Source organism: Gopherus flavomarginatus, chromosome 3, assembly GCF_025201925.1.
Source record: "Gopherus flavomarginatus isolate rGopFla2 chromosome 3, rGopFla2.mat.asm, whole genome shotgun sequence".
NCBI lineage: Eukaryota > Metazoa > Chordata > Testudines > Testudinidae > Gopherus > Gopherus flavomarginatus.
Genome location: NC_066619.1, coordinates 138,884,500 through 138,901,026, shown reverse-complemented (window position 1 = coordinate 138,901,026; position 16,527 = coordinate 138,884,500). Strand labels below are relative to the sequence as shown.

The following is a 16,527-nucleotide window of genomic DNA, read 5'->3' as shown; positions in this document are numbered from 1 at the left end:
CTCTGTCCCAGGTCTTCCCCACCCTCGGGCAGGGGTCGCAGGACATGCAGTACTGCTGGACGGCATCAAATATCCTGGACCAGTAAAAAGTTCTGTAGCAGCCTCTGCCTGGTGCACTGGATTCCCTGGTGTCCTGAGAGAGGGATATTATGGGCCAGGTACAGTAGCCTGTGGCAGTACTTCTGGGGGACCACTAGCTGTCTCCTGATCCCCCACGGTTCCACTTCCCCTTGGGGAGCCCATTCCCGGTACAGGAATCCCTTCTCCCTGTGACATTATTGACATGAACTGGGACCGTATAGATCATTGTTGCAACCAAAGTCCTGTAGTGGAACCAAACCTTAGATACCCTATTTGACCCCCTTTATATAAGACAAGGTTATGGTTTGTTGGTTATGTGTATCATGTATCTGTATATGTGTATCATTTTTGTAGTTGAAGTTATGAATATTGGCTCTATACTATCTGTATTTCAAACTTCTGTTATGCTTCTGGGTGACCCCCACAGACAAGTTGGTGTCAGCTCTGCCTAGCCTGCTTGATGGCCCATTAAGGACCATCAGCTATATAAGTGACCCACTGAGAGAAGGCAGATATGCCTTGTGATTCAGTAACTTGTCCATGTGACTCCAAACTCCATTTTGCTGTAATTTTCCACGGTAAGGACAAAGTGGTGTTCTTACACCCGGAAAAGACTGTAAAAGGCTGATGTCTCGTCTCCATCTTGTCTTCAATCCTGCTTCTTATCTTTGGAGGGACTTTGCTACAAACAGAATCTCTAAACAAAGGATGATGACCCATCCCAGCTGTGGATGTACTCCAGAGACTTGATTTGAACCTGCAGTTTATTCTATCACTGCTACAAGCCTGAACCAAGAACTTTGCCCTTTCTGTATGTAATTGATTCCATTTAACCAATTCTAGCTCTCATCTCTATCTTTTTCCTATTATGAATAACCCTTTAGATTCTAAAGGATTGGCAACAGCATGATTTGTGGGTAAGATCTGATTTGTATATTGACATGAGTGTGGGGCTCGGTCCTTTGGGGTCAAGAGAACCTTTTTTTCTGGGATGCTGGTTTTCATAACCATTTGTCCCCATAACAAGTGGCACTAGTGATGATACTGAGAAACTAGAGTGCCTAAGGGAATTGCTTGTGTGACTTGTGGTTAGCCAGTGGGGTGAAACCAAAGTCCTCTCTGTCAGGCTGGTTTGGTTTGCCTTAGAGGTGGAAAACCCCCAGCCTTGGGCTGTAACTGCCCTGTTTTAAGCAATTTGTCCTGAACTGGCACTCTCAGTTGGGTCCCGCTAGAACCAGCATCGTTACACTCGCACAGGAATCTTTCCCAGCAGCCTTGCCCCAGGGGTTTCGCTGTGCTGTGGCCAGCAAGTTCCCTTAGCTTCTCGAAGAAGGGATCCTTCTGCAGCTCAGTCTGGAATTCAGCGGCTGGGAAAGGGATGGGGACCTGCCCCTCTCCGTGGCTGGTTCCAAGGACGCAGACCCACCAAGTCCTGTCCCTGGTGACTCCTTTCCCACCAGGGTAGGGACCTGCGCCCCCGGCAGGGCATGGCCCCCAGCGTCAGGGCAGAGTGTCCTTTGCTGGCTCCGGCAACAGGTGATGACTAGGGTGCTCTGAGGGCTGCCAGGTCACCCCCCATCAGCACCTCAGTTGGGAACTGATGTTGCATCTTCACATTCTTTAGGCCTCTCCTTGGCCCCTCATTTCAGATGTACCGTTGCCATGGGTACCTTAATTGGTGGTCCACACATGCCCATCAGGGTTAGGTAGGTGTTGGGCACCACTCGGTTTGGGCCCACCACCTCAGGTCGGGCCAGCGTCACTTCAGCGCCCATGTCCCACTACACAGTGACCTGCTTTCCATCCACCTCCAGGGAAATGAGGCACTTGCTCCTCATGGGCTGCCCCACACCCACCCTGTACACTGAGAACTTTGAATCCAGAGCATCGAGCCTCTCTGAGGAGCTGGCCTGGGAGACTCCTCTCTCTTGGGCCATTGCTAAACTGCCAGCCCCTCCCACCTGGGGAGCTCACCTCTCCTCCGGCTGGGCTTCCATCCAGTTAACCCTGTGAGGGCTCGGTTTGCTCATCCTGTCCCTGAGCTTTTGGTACCAGGCCCATCTGTGACCCCTCTGCTCAGAGTAATTATATCTCAGGTCCTGTTAGTCCCCTGAGGCTGGTCGGTCAGCTCTGGTATTGGCTGTGCCTCTCGGGAGGGATTTATCTGACAATTCCTTCAGGGAAGCCTCTGGGTGATTCACCTTCTGCACCGATGTGGGCCTGTCTCCCTGGGATTCCATTCAATATCCCGACCTGCTGTCTACAAACTCATCAGCTAGCAGCCCTGTGCGGCTCAGGTCCTTCGGCCTCTTGTCCACAAACCACATCCTCAGGTCAGCGGGACAGGGCGCTCCAGCCCCATTAGTTCAATCCCGTCCACCTTGGTCTGGGTCTCGGCCCCATACACCCACTTGTGGGTGTATTTTCCCCCATCCGCGTGACCAGTTCCAGATAGGTCATCCCCTGGGTCTTCTGCACACTCCAGAACCTTTTCCTGTGTGCCTCGGAGGTCAGTTCAAACTCGCACAGCAGGGCTTGTTTGAACAGTTCATAGTCCCCTGCTTCCACCTCATCCATCTGGCTGAACTGTGTGGCTTTGGGACCCAGTAAGGGAGTGAGATGCTGAAGCCTGTCTGGGAAGAGCAAGACAGGGATGTCGGAGGTGTCATACCTGGGCCACAAGGTGGGGGGCAGTGTGTAAAGCCAGTGCCGACCCAGGTGGAGGTGATGAGATATTGGCCCGCTCCTCAGACTAAAAAGCAGGTCCAGGCTTTCGTTGGGATGGCAGGATACTACCGGAGGTTTGTGCCCTACTTTAGCTCCATAGTCACCCCAATTACTGAACTGAAGGTGGTCTGAACCGAGCAGTGCCAGAGGGCTGTCGGTGCTCTAAAGGAGGCTCTCTGGTCAAGGGCCTGGTGCTGGTAAACCTGGATTTTGACAAGCCCTTTATGGTGTTCATGGATGCCTCAGAAAAAGGGCTGGGTGCAATGCTAACGTAGGTTGACAGAAATGGACTGACACATCCCATTGTGTACCTGAGCGGAAAGCTGCTGCCTGGGAAGCAGGATTCTGCACCCATAGAAAAGGAATGTATGGCCATGGTGTGGGCCCTTAAAAAGCTGCAGCCATCTATTTGGGCGGCGCTTCACTGTGTATACTGAGCATTCGCCCCTAATGTGGCTACAGCAGATGAAAGAGGCCAAAGTAAAGCTCCTGAGGTGGAGTCTCCAGCTTCAGGATGATAACGTGAAGGTGGTTCATGTTCAGGTAAGCGCTGATGCATTTTCATGGCAAGTGGCCCCGCTGAGTTTGGTCTTGGAGGGGGGAGATGTGACAAAGAGGTGCTTTCTTCATATTGTGTTGCATGTGAGTCTTCCTGCCGTATATTAATACTGTGTGTTGCTTAGTTTCCGAGAGTACTGCAATAATAATTAGGTGGTGGTAAATGGGGGTGTGCTTTTGCTGAGGCGCTCAGGACAGGTAATAGTCATTCTGTCACTCTGAGCTCAGAAGATGGCGGCCTGCAAGGATTTTAAAGATTAATATTTGCCACTCCAGGCTTGTACTACACTGAAAGATTACAGCTTCTCTCTGACTTGGGCTTGGTAAATGCTGCCAGAATCCAAATGCAACCTCCTCCCCTTTCGATGGCCGATAGGAAAATTTAGCAACTCAGTGTTGGCCCGCCGATTGGCCGCCAGTTTGACCTTGGATTGGTAACGCTGCCACCACTCAAGTTCAGAACCCCTGTGAGAGCCCAGAAGTGGTGGCAGCGTTACCAATCCAAGGTCAAATTGCCATAGTGGGGATTCAGCCTTGACATAGTTGCAGAGCAGTCGGTTCATTTTGAGCCAGAAGCACAGAGCTCAGGATTTTAAGAGGACGCATTTTTTCTTTTGGGAGCCTGCAAAACCAGGGAGTCTTTTTTTTCTTTTCCTTGTCCTTTCTCTTCCTCCTGATGGGGAGCAGGCATGCAGAGGGTTCAGCCTACAAAGCCAGGGAGTCCAACAAGCTTTTTTTTTTTTTAAGACTTTTTTCAGAAGAATTCGGTATTGTTCCTGGTTAGTAACTGACTGATGTAGTCCGCCAAACAGGGGCCTGAATTTCAGAGATTGAGGGAGGGGAGAACATTGATAATCCTAATTTGAATGGCCTATTCCTAGTCTCATAATTGACATGTAATTTTGTTTGTGGTGTACATCCAAGAATGAAGTTAGTCTGGGAGCACATACAGATAATGAGATGGGGTGGGAGGGATCACAAACCTGAGAAAAGTTCATTTGAGCACAGGCTTAATATTGAGGAGCAGTGCTTGTAAATGTATTGTGGGCAGGTTCTGGATACATACCCTCTTCTTCCCACCAAAATCAAATCAAGTTTGTATGTGAGCGCACACATACCAGATTGATGGGATCTGGGCATGCTAATTACAAACTACTGTAATTGGTGTTTGTTAAGGGGTGCCTGCAATCTGGGTTACTAGGGAGGAGGGCACCAATCTGGCCTCTTCCAACATGACCATCTCCTACATTACACATCCACAACAAGAAGTTTTCTGGAGGAAATGTAACCCGATGAAAGAGAGAAGTAGAAAAGGGGGCCATGTTCAGGTGTGGTGCGTGGTTTGTTAGAATGGAAAGTCTAATGATCATTCAGTAATTGTTGTTTTTAATATGGAAGTACTGCAAACTGGGACACTGGTTCATCAATGTATTTACATATGTTCCCAACTGGAAGCACTAACATCAGTGGACTGGGTTATAGACTTTGTTAGTCACATGCATATGTACTCTGTGGAACTGGGGCTTTAAGGCTGGACAATTACAGGTTTTTTCTGTTCTCGTTCTTCATTTATTTACTATTTGGTTAAACAGGTATGTAATTCAAACCACTACTAGTATAGGTTGCCATTTTGTATAAAATAATACTTTATTTATAAATAAATATCTTTGTAAAATACATAAATAAGAGCAATAAATAAAAAATTGACTTCCATAAATATCCTGTCACACATAAATAGTAGCAACATCTTTTAAAATTCCACTGCATCTCATTTCGCATGATGTATAAAATATCAATAGATTTCAGATCGTATTTCTAAAAATTTTGGTTTCCAAACTATTTTGTGAGTTTGTCTTATAATTGAAAATTTTCTAATTCTACTTGGATTCTCTTGCCAGCACTGAGGCTGAACTGCTTCTCTGTTAGGAAATAATTGCTATCTCTTCTTTTTCATGCTCCTAAGCTCTAGGTTATAGAATATCAGGGTTGGAAGGAACCTCAGGAGGTCATCTAGTCCAACCCCCTACTCAAAGCTGGACCAATCCCTAAACAGATTTTTGCCTCAGATCCCTAAAGGGCCCCCCTCAAGGACTGAGCTCACAATGCCAGGTTTAACGGGCCAATGTTCAAACCACTAAACTATCCTTTCCCCCCGCCGGGGCCTTTCTTCTTGGTCAGAGAATCCCATTTCCTATCATTGCAACCAAACATGTCTCCAGATGCCCAACTTGCTGATGAGTCTAGGTTGGAATCTCTGAATGAAAGTCCCACCTCAAGTGGCTTAGGAGAGGGTTTTTGGTTTTTTTTGGTTTTTTTTGCAAAAGCAGCAGGAAATGCTTTGGAAGATTTTCTGGATTGTCACCTGGGCACTTTCCTTCAGGGACACTCAGGGCTTGAGAACCTCTTGGGACCACCCAAAATCTCTCTCTTCATTCTAACATTATAGCATTTTTCTTTTGGAAGTTGTTCTTGTTCACATTTGTTCTGCTGTTATACTGTGGCTATACTGCATGTTAGGGTTCAGAGATGAGATTTGATCAGAGAAGAGTTGAAGCACATACATATACAGCAAACATGTGTCAGCAATGTTAAAGGACCAATCCTTCCTTTTAAAATTCTTAATTGTTTTGTAACTTTTTTGATATCCTTCATTCATAACGGTTTTCAAGTACATAAAAGGTTACTGCAAGCAGGTAGGAGGGAGAAAAATTGTTCTCCTTAACCTCTGAGGATAGGACAAGAAGCAATGGACTTCCAGAAGTCCCTCTTACTGAGCCCGGGTTGCGGCAGCGGCAAAAGGGGCTCCCAGAGTGTGTGAGGAGCCGGAGAAGGAGGGAGGGAGGCGGAGTCCCCTGGAGCCGAGCCCAGGCTGCAGCAGCAGCGAAAAGGGCTCCCAGAGTCAGGGCTGCACGAGGGAGAGCAAGTGGGGCAATTTTCCCCGGGCCCCACCGGGGCCCCCACAAGTATGTCGGAGGCTCCTCCTCCTGTTTCCATGTCCCCCCCCATCACCCAGTGTCTCAGCTGGCAAGGGGGTGGGGCTGCAAGCTGCAGCCGAGCGGCAGGAACTCAGGCCCTGCTGGAACACCATGCCGCTGCAGCGCTGTCCGGGAGAGGGGGTAAGCAGAATGGTAAGGGGCTAGAGACGGGCACCCCCCTGACCCCAGCCCCTCTGAGCTGGGCACCCCTGACCCCATCCTCCCCATGGCCCTGACCCCCAGCTCCGAGCCCAGCCCCTCCGAGCCGGACACCCCCTGTCATAAACAGATAAGTAAGAGTTAATAGAACAGAAGTACTTCATCTCTCTTTTGCCTGTAAAGGGTTAACAAGATCAGTGAGCCAGGCTGTCACCTGACCAGAGGACCAATGAGGGGACAGGATACTTTCAAATCTTGAGGGAGGGAAGTTTTTGTGTGTGCTGTTAGTTTTTGGTTGTTGTTCACTCTGGGGGCTCAGAGGCACCAGATGTGCAACCAGGTTTCTCTCCAATCTCCCTGATACAGGTTCTTATAGATTCAAAATAGTAAGTACTAGGTGATAAGGCTAGTTAGGCTTATGCTTATTTTCTTTATTTGCAAATGTGTATTTGGCTGGAAGGAGTTCAAATTTGCATTTTGCTGAAAGGATTTTAATTTGTACTTGTATACCAAGGCTGGGAGGGTATTCCCAGTGTCCATAGCTGAAAGACCCTGTACCTATTCCATTTTAAATTTACAAAGATAATTTTTACTTTTTTTTTCTTGTTTAAGAACCTGATTGTTGTTTTTTATTCTGGTGAGACCCCAGGGGACTGGGTCTGGATCCACCAGGGTATTGGTGGGCAGAAAGGAGGGAAGGGGGAGAGAGAGGTTAATTTTCTCTCTGTGTTAGGATTACTTTCTCTCTCAGGGAGAGTCTGGGAGGGGGAGAGAGAAGGAGGGGGAAAGGTGCATTTTCCTCTCTGCTTAAGATTCAAGGAGTTTGAATCACAGTGATCTTCCAGGGTAACCCAGGGAGGGGAAGCCTGGGAGAGGCAATGGTGAGGGAAAGGGTTTACTTTCCTTGTGTTAAGATCCAGAGGGACTGGGTCTTGGGGATTCCCAGGCAAGGTTTTGGGGGGACCAGAGTGTACCAGGCACTGGAATTCCTGCTTGGTGGCAGCGCTACAAGTACTAAGCTGGTAATTGAGCTTAGAGGAATTCATGCTGGTACCCCATCTTTTGGATGCTAAGGTTCAGAGTGGGGAATTATACCATGACACCCCCCGACCCCATCTCCCCACAGCCCTGAGCCCAGCCCCTGTGAGCCAGGCACCCCCCAACCCCGAGCCCAGCTCCCCACACAGCCCAGGGCAACAGCAGCACCACCCCCAGGCAGCGACAGCCCATTGGCATCAACAATCACCATCACCCAGCAACAGCCCATCATGTAATTGCAAATGTTTACATACCATTAAAGCATTTTATGTTTTTAAATAATGCATTTAGTGTATTTTCAAATTATTACAAATTAATTTTTGAATGTATTTCACGAGTTATTTTTTACACTTCCAAATACATGTTACTATAGTATTGCAACGTATTTTTTTTTATGGAAGGGGCCCCTGAAATTGCTTTGCCCCAGGTCCCCTGAATCCTCTGGGCGGCCCTGTAATTGTCAGTCTGGGAGTTTATCCAACAGGCAACTTTCCACTAAGGCAGCTATTAAAAATCAACTTCCAGAGGCCTTTCTTAATCCAGACTGAGAGGCCAGTGGCCATGTGAGGAAATTGCCCCTTCCATCCTAGGCAGTACATGGCCCTTTCTAGGAAAGACCAAGCCCTGGAGGAAAAATGACTGTTGTGAAATAACATCCTGAGGAGATGCCTTTTTCAGTTGTTGGAGGAGTACCATATGGGGAAATGCTCCCTTTTCACCTGACCAGGAATTTGAACCCTGGACCGTCGGATTAAAAGTCTGATGCTCTACCAACTGAGCTAGCCAGGCTCATGGGAAAAAAGGGCAAGTTTGATGCAGAAGAGAAACTAGTCAAGAAAAAGAGGGCAGAAAATTTGCTACTCTTGCTTCTTTAGCAGCCCTAGGCCCATCTTGCTTCTCCATGTGGCACCCAGAGACATTCTTCTTTTTTTAGTTAAATATCAGATCCAGGAGAAAACACAGTTATACAAAGCAAAATAAAATTGACCTGTCTCATGCAGTGCTACATTGACCTCTATTCAGACTGAGCCTAAGGGAGGGCCTTGCTTTGGGATCAAACATGCCCTCTTGTGCGAGTCACAACAGCTAGCAGGCAAGAGACAGGCTACCATGTCATTGAAGAGAGCAAGAGGAAGCTTTGGAAATCCCAGAATAATTAGCTGGCAATGAAAGGACCCCACAATTCTACAAGGGCTTGAACTTTGATTTCAGGATTCACAGCTCTGAATACCAGCCCAGAGAGTTTGACTTCTGGCATGAAAGACTCTGTGGGGACAATTTTTTCTCTCAGGGAATACCCCAGTGGGAATATGCCTTTCTGGCCAGCCCTACATTTGCTCAAAAAATCAGCACACAGCACTTTGTTACAGGCCCAGAGGCCTTTCTTCCTCCAGACTGTAATGCCAGTGGACAGGTGAGGAAGTAGCACTTTCAGTCCCAAGCAGTAAAGAGCCCTTCCTAGGAAAGGCCAAGTTCTGAAAAGGAAAAACTGAAGTCAAAGAGAGTCCTCAAGAGATGCCTTCTGAAAATCTTGGGGAATTGTCCTTCTACCTGACCAGGGACTTGAACCCTGGACCCTCAGATTAAAAGTCTGATGCTCTACCAACTGAGCAAATTTGATGCTGAAAAGAAACTGCTCAGAAAATGAGGACAGAAAACAATACAGAAAACCTGATGCTTTCACTCTCTTAGCAGTCCTAGCCCCAGCCTGCTCCTCCATCCGGCCCCCTGAGGCCTTATTCTTTTTTTAGTTAAATAGCAAATCCAGGAGAAAACACAGTTATACAAAGCAAAACGAAATCACAAACAGAAATGTCATTGGAAATACAAAAATTAAAAAGGAAAACGCAATTCCCATCACTTTATCATGTCTGGGCCATTCCTGTATCGAGAGCACCTGCTAAGGGCCCTGTGTGCTTACGAGAAACCTGGAGAAACTCATACCACAGCCTGAACATGAAACTCAACTGCTCCCAGGTGCTGCAGTAAAACCCTTTCCCTGCTATGACGTTGCACTCCATAGGATTTTATTAAAATATGCTAATGAGTGTGAATATAATGTAACTGGAATATGCTTTATGCATGTAAGGTAGCATTACAAAGTTTATAATCGACTGTGTGTGTTCATCGTATGTGTATGAACCGATCATTCTTGTATCTGAAACTAGAAATATGAACAATAACTCTGAGGTCTTCTTGTAATGATGCAAAGTGTGGGCCACTAATAGTGGTTTGGACTCTTCATGGCTCCCATTAACCAGGACAATTGACTGTAGATGGCTCTGTCCTGCACCGTCTGTGAGTCAGGCCAGGAAAAATGAAGGCTTGGGGTCTCACAGGACATGTGAGCATGTCACCTGGTACAGGAATCCATCTTAAACCTGGGGCTTTTCGCCAGGAGAGAGACAAAAAATTCCTGCCTTGTAACAAAGTTATATAAGGGGGTAGAACAGAAGAAAGGTGGCTGCAGTCATAAGAAATCCCCTAGCTACCACCTGAGCTGGAACAAGGATTACGCCAGGTGAAAAGATTGGGCCCAGACTAGAAATAAGCCTAGTCTGCAAAAGAAGCTTATTGGAAGATCTCTGAGGGTGAGATTTTATCTGTATTGAGTTTCATATTGTATTAGGTTTAGACTTGCATGTTTATGATATATTTTGCTCTATGGAGAATACAAACTCTATAGAGAAGGAAAAGTTAATGCCTTAGAAGATTCTGTGTGTGTGTGTGTTAGATGAATGCGAAGGTGTCTAAAAAACACTCTCCTGTAGTCTCTTTTCTCTGATTTCCTTTAGAAAATTTGAAGCAGGGAGCAAAAACCATTGTCTTCTGAGAGGTTTGAACTCAAAGCCTTCAGATTATGAGACTGAGACACTACCAGCTGTGCTAAGAAGGCTTGGAAAAGATTTAGACTCAATGCATATAGAATCCTTCTGCAGCCGTGACCGAGCCAGGAGTGCACTGGAAGAAGCAGGGGGATATGGTGCCCAGACAACTTTCCTGGCAGCTAATAGATCAATTTTCCCTGACAGTGAACAATTTACTGGAATTCATAGCAGCAGAGGGTGGATATTTCCAAGCTGAGCATCAGCTTCCACATTTCAGAACTTATTCTCCTTTTCCTAGTAGGGTACATTCCATGTGAATTGGGCAATACAAGTTGGGGAAGCTACAGGGGGAATAGAAACCAGTATTTAAGGTAAGGTTTGAACTCATAAGCCCAGCAGTAGCCCCTTTTGCACTAACCAGTAGCACCACTGCAGCTGCTTCTTAGGCAAAGCTGGGAAGCAGGCAATTATCAGTCTCTGTGGTTCACACCTTTGCCTGGTAATTGCAAGGCTGCTGGTTCATACATAACTAAAGATGCGACTTTTCAGCCATGAGACTCCAGGATATTTTAACAGGAAGAAAATCTCCTCATTTCTGGTTTAGACCCATTTTACCCCTTCTGCCTGTCTTCTCCCCCACACGATCTCTTTCCTTCCCCATTGGGGCCATACAGAGAGGAGCCCCAGTCACTGAGAAGTTCCCTTTTCTCCTTCACAGAGGGCTTTAACGCCCCTTATCTCACTCAGGCTCACAACCACCCAGAGTTCAAGAACTGTCTCTGTTCCCATTGGACAGATGAGGGGAGCCTGAGGTCCAGAGAAGGGAAGTGACTTACCCAAGGGCCTACAAAGCAAAGCGGTGGCAGAGCCATAAAGAAAAGCCACCAGTTCCAACTCCTGTTCTAATGGACAAGAAACCCTCCAGAGGCAGGGATAGAGCCCAGAAATCGAGATGGTGGGGAAATGTCATTCCAACTGTTTCTGTCAGAAAATCCCATTCAGACTAAACCAGTTTGTTTCTCGAAATCATAACAAGTGGGATAAAAGTTCTTTGCTAAAATATTTTGTTGCAAAACAAAAGCATCTCCTGTCTGTCACAGTGTGTTAAATTGTCTTGTCGCACACAAGAGGAGACACTTAGATCTCAAACATTAGATAAGATGCTTCAGTCTGAGCTAAGTCGTTGCTGCTCTTAACAATTTCAAAATAAAAACATACAAATCAAATAGACTATTTCAGCTATTCTATTATGTGTTAATCTGCTCTGAGTAAACGTGATAGGACACCTCATACTATGCCCTACTCCGAGTGACACTCTCAAATGGATCCCCATCCTCCGCCCACTGTGAGGTAGGTAGGAGCAGATCATTATTATCTCTACTTGAAAAAGGGAGAAGGTAAGGCTGAAAAAGGAGAATGGACTTGTCTTATGTCACACAGCAAGTCAGTGGCAGAGTTGGGAATTGGACCCAAGAGCCCTGATTTTCAAACTAACCATCGGAACTTGAATTTCAGACATTGAATGACCTGAATAAAGTGCTCTCAGATGAGCTCCAGACCAACAACAGTGCACAGTAATTATTCAGCAAGTATTTGAGGAGAACTGCAATGAACTGCTCAGAATCATGAACTGCTCAGAGACAATTAATGCAGAGAAGCAGCAAAATTTGTCAAACATAGAACTGGTTCTGACTTATTTTCCTTGATCTTAAAAGAGAACAACAAGGACCTGAGTCTCCTCCCTGCCAATCAGGGTAGAGCCTGAGGAGGGAAGGCTGAGGGTTCTCACCAGAGAGCACAAAGGATGGGCCAGGTCACCAGTGGGGATCACTGTCAGAGCACTATTTCAGCCCCACAGTTTTGGATGGACCACCCACAGTGGGAGCTGCAGAGCACTCCCCTGTAACACACACACACACACACACACACACACACACACACACACACACACACACACAGACACCCTGGTGTTGGGAGGGGAACAGGAGAAAGGACAAAAGAAGCAAGAGACAAAGAGAAAGGAGGGAGGGATGGATGGAGGGAAAGGTGAAACAAAAAGGACAAACCCTAATGTCCCCAGTGATTCGAAGGGACAAAATCCCAGGCGTGGAATAAAATTCTGCCTCCTTAAGCTCGTGTTTTCAATGCCTAGAATTCAACTCTCACCAGATGGATCAGACTGAACAGGTTTCAGACCTCCAGGAGGCTCTTGCCTTCTAAACAGGGATGGCTGTTTTCTAGTAAAATCACTACAAGGGAAGGAGAAAACTCGAAAGAGGTTCCTCCTGGCACTCACATCCGTGAACCCGAATACTCTGTCAGTCCTCAAGGAGACCTGGAGCAAGAGACTTGCTGAAGCAAAGCCACAGGGGTCTCTGAGGTTTCCCTGGCCCCTCGCCTCTGTCCTGCCTGGATGATGTCAGCATCTCTCTGTGAGGTCACCACCTCCCCACCACCTTTGACCGATAGTCTGAGGTGCTGAAAAAGGCCTTTGTGATGTCACTGCCACACCCCTCCCTTGCTGTGTTAATGTCCTGCCCCTGGCCAGGCTCTTTGTAGGTTTAAGCTACTCCCTGTGGATCACCCCACTCAAGGAGCGTTCGTTCTAGGAAGCAAGCCGGCTAGACAGGAAAATATCACACGCTGCTGCCAATGCTACACTCAGTTTTTCAGAAATTAGTCGACTTTTTGGCCAGAAGAGACCATTAGAGCTTCTAATCTGACCCCCTGCATATTGCAGGCCTCCTGTATGACAAAAGAGCTACTTTGGAGGCAAACACATTCCAGAAAGGCATCTAGTCTTCATTAAATGACATCAGGAGATGGCAAATCCACCACTTTCCTTGGTAGCCTGTTCCTGTGGTGAATCATCCTCGCTGTTGAATATTTGTGCCTTAGTTGTAATATGAATTTGTCTCTTTTTACCTTCCAGCCGTTGGGTCTTGTTATGCCTTTCTCTGCTCAATTAAAAAGCCCTCTAACACCCAATATTTTCTCTCCATTAAGGCCCTTCAACACTTCAGTGAAGTCACCTTTCAATCTTCTTTTGATAAGCTAAACAGACGGAGCTCTTTCAATAGCTCACTAGAAGGCATTTTTCTCCAGCCCTCAGAACATTTGGTGGCTTTTTGCTGCCCCAGCTCCAATTTCACATCATCTTTTTCAACCGAGGACACCAGAACTGGAGGCAGCATTCCAATATCAGTCTCACTGATACCATGTCACCTCCTGTGACATTAATGACTTAATCTGTAACTGTATAGATCACCATTGCGACCACTGTTCTATATTTGCAGCCAATATTATAGAAAAGTGCCACGTAAGGGGTCTGTGAAGAGGTTCTGATTGACTGATTATAATGATGCTATCTCTAGATGTGTATCATTTTTGTAGTTGACCTTATGAATATTGGTTCTATGCTGTCCATATTTCAAACTCGTGCTCTGCTTCTGGGGAACACTCAAGACAAGTTGGTGTCAGTTCTGCCTAGCCTGCTTGATGGCCCACTAAGGACCATCAGTTATACAATCGACCCATTCAGAGAGGGCAGATACACCTTGTGACTCATCAAGGTATGCAGGGACCTGCCTGTGGACAGAACTCAAAGGTTTTTCTATGCCACGTGCTGGATAGAGTGTCCTTGGGACAAAGAAAGCAAAGACCACGTGGCAAGAGACTATAAAAGGCTGATGCCTCATCTCCATCTTGTCTTCAGTCCTGCTTCATACCTCTGGAGGGACTTTGCTACAAACAAGTTCAGCTCTGTACAAAGGACTGAATGCCCCATCCCAGTTGTGGATGGACTCCAGAGACTTGATTTGAACCTGCAGTTTATTCCATAGCTGCTACAGGCCTGAACCAAGAGCTTTGCCATTACTTCATGTGAAGGATTAAAAATCTATTTGCTCTTTATGTAGCAACCTGGTGCATGGATTGTGCCAGCTCTTTTCCAGACTCAAAGTCCAGAGTATGGTCAAGGACCAGAGGCCTAGCAAATAGTGATAAGCTAAGAGAAAGCTGGGGTAAACAGAAAGCCTTGCTTGCTAAGATAGGCCTGGTCAGCAAATTGCCAGGTGTTGGAGCTAAGAACTAAAGAATTGTGTCTTATTCAGAGATGCAGATTGAACAAAGAATCCCTGTTCCTATTGTGTTTGTTTCTTCTGTAGGGAGACGTTCTTCCCAGAGATCCAGTCTTGAGTTTATGAAAAGTTGTCACATGTCAGTATAAGATATGTCATCCTTCCACGTCCCTTCCCAGGGACCAATGCCTGCCTTTAGACACACAGAAAATCTTTATTGCCATATACTTTCACTGTTTCTTTGCTTTAACCCCTAGGAATGTACCTGTTGGACAATCAAAGGAGTTGCTCCATTCCTATGGACCCCAAATCAGAATTCAACATAGATATTTTATACTAACAACATTTTATCAAAGTATTAATGAAATGTTAACTTGCTAACTCGAGACCATGGGTGGAGACATTATGTAATCTGTTAACTATTGGCTAATGTGCTTATCTTGTCTTGCTGCAAAACCTATCCCGGGGTGTGGAACTGCCTACCCCGTCACTTTCCCCTGCTTGTGAAAAATCTATATATTCTATTGTAATTAATTAATTAAACAATGTCTCTGAGCCTAATAAGCAAGGTGACACTCCGCCAGCACTGTGTGTAATAAACTCCTATTTTTGACCTCTACATGGTGTAGATTTCTGTCTTTCTCGGACACCTGCTGAATAAAGAGAAGATTCAGGATCCAGCCTGGCTGAATGTGTGTCCTCTCCTCACAGCTTGGTGATCTTTTGAGGAAATGGAGAAGACTGCCTTTGCCTAGCTGTACATTGCTTGCAAAAGAAACAGGTCTTTTTGGTGACAAGTGTTGAAAGGAGGCACTAGACAAATGTGGAGACAGGAAAAATGTCCCCCAACTGGACTGGCATCTGTGGATGCTGAAGTCACAACACAGAACACTAAACACTATTTGAGAACGGCTGGTGTCAGAAGAGTCTCTAACAAGGCCTCTTCCCCCCAGCAGGGGCCTCTCTGTGCACAGAACTCCTGGTAGCGTGATGGCTGCAGGCAGTGGAGAACTCTATTTTGGCATCTCTTTGCCTGTTTTGTGGTCAGCATCTGCAGTGGCTGTTAAAAGGTCTCTAGATAGTGATCTTTGGGAAGAGCTGGCTGAAGAGCCTTCCTACTAACCAGGAGAGCCTGGCTTGGCCTGCCAGTTCTTCCTTGCTGAACCTAGTGTGTCTGTTGGCTCCTTTTTTGTATCTCTTTTCAAAAAAAGTAAAGACCTGTCAGCAGAATCCTTCTAAGTGCTTGTTCAAGACAGAGAGAGCCTTCCTTGCGGCTAAGTCTTTGTGCCATGGGGCATGCCTCATTGCTGTGGTGCCTCTTGCTGGCCATCCTGGTAATAAGTTCTGGTTCACCGGTGCGCCTTCATCTAGTGGCATCTGGCTGCATCTGTTTTATCATTAGGACCCATGGCGCTCTCAGGACTTCAGTGTCCTCTTATGGACACAGCCCTTTGGCTGTGCCCCACTCAGTTCTCTCCCCGATTCCCGGGGGCAGCTGTTCTCTACCCGGACACTTGCCTCAGTCGCTGGCTGCAGTTCAGGGTGTAGCCACCCGTGTCAGCCACTACGGAGGCAAAAGTCGTGAACGTCCAACCCTGCATCTGTTTCCCTGGACCACTTCCCCACAGCGCCAGCACCTTCCTCCGCCTTTGTATTAGGGCCTCAGTCTGGCAGAATTCGGCCAGAAGGTCACTCATGCTCCCCTTACCCACCCAGCACTACTCTGATCATGGTGCCCGCCCACCCTTCCCCAGCCCCAGCCCCAGCCCCAGCCCCAGCCCCAGCCCCAGCCAAACCTCCCTCCTCAAACTCCAAGCAGTGACTAACTCTTGCTGTGCTGAGCAGCCCTTTATATATGGGCTGCTCCAGCAAGCCTTCTCCTGATTGGCTCTCCCAATAAGCCCTTTCCTGATAGGCCGGGTTCTGCGCAGCCTCTGCAAGGCTGCCTTAATCTTTCTCCTGCTTGGTTGGGGGCAGACACCTCCCCACACTTTGAAAATGGCAAATGAGAAGTTTAGAGCTGGTGGAAAGGTTACCATGACTGAGAATTGAGCCGAGGTTGCTGCGACTGAAACACAGATC

General features: G+C 46.9%; 1 non-coding gene across 1 annotated transcript; it reads right to left on the bottom strand.

Annotated features, from left to right (window-relative positions):
• Positions 1–8,254: 8,254 nt before the first annotated feature.
• On the bottom strand, positions 8,255–8,327 carry TRNAK-UUU (transfer RNA lysine (anticodon UUU)). The gene has a single exon. It is a non-coding gene; the product is annotated as a tRNA-Lys (tRNA).
• Positions 8,328–16,527: the final 8,200 nt, after the last annotated feature.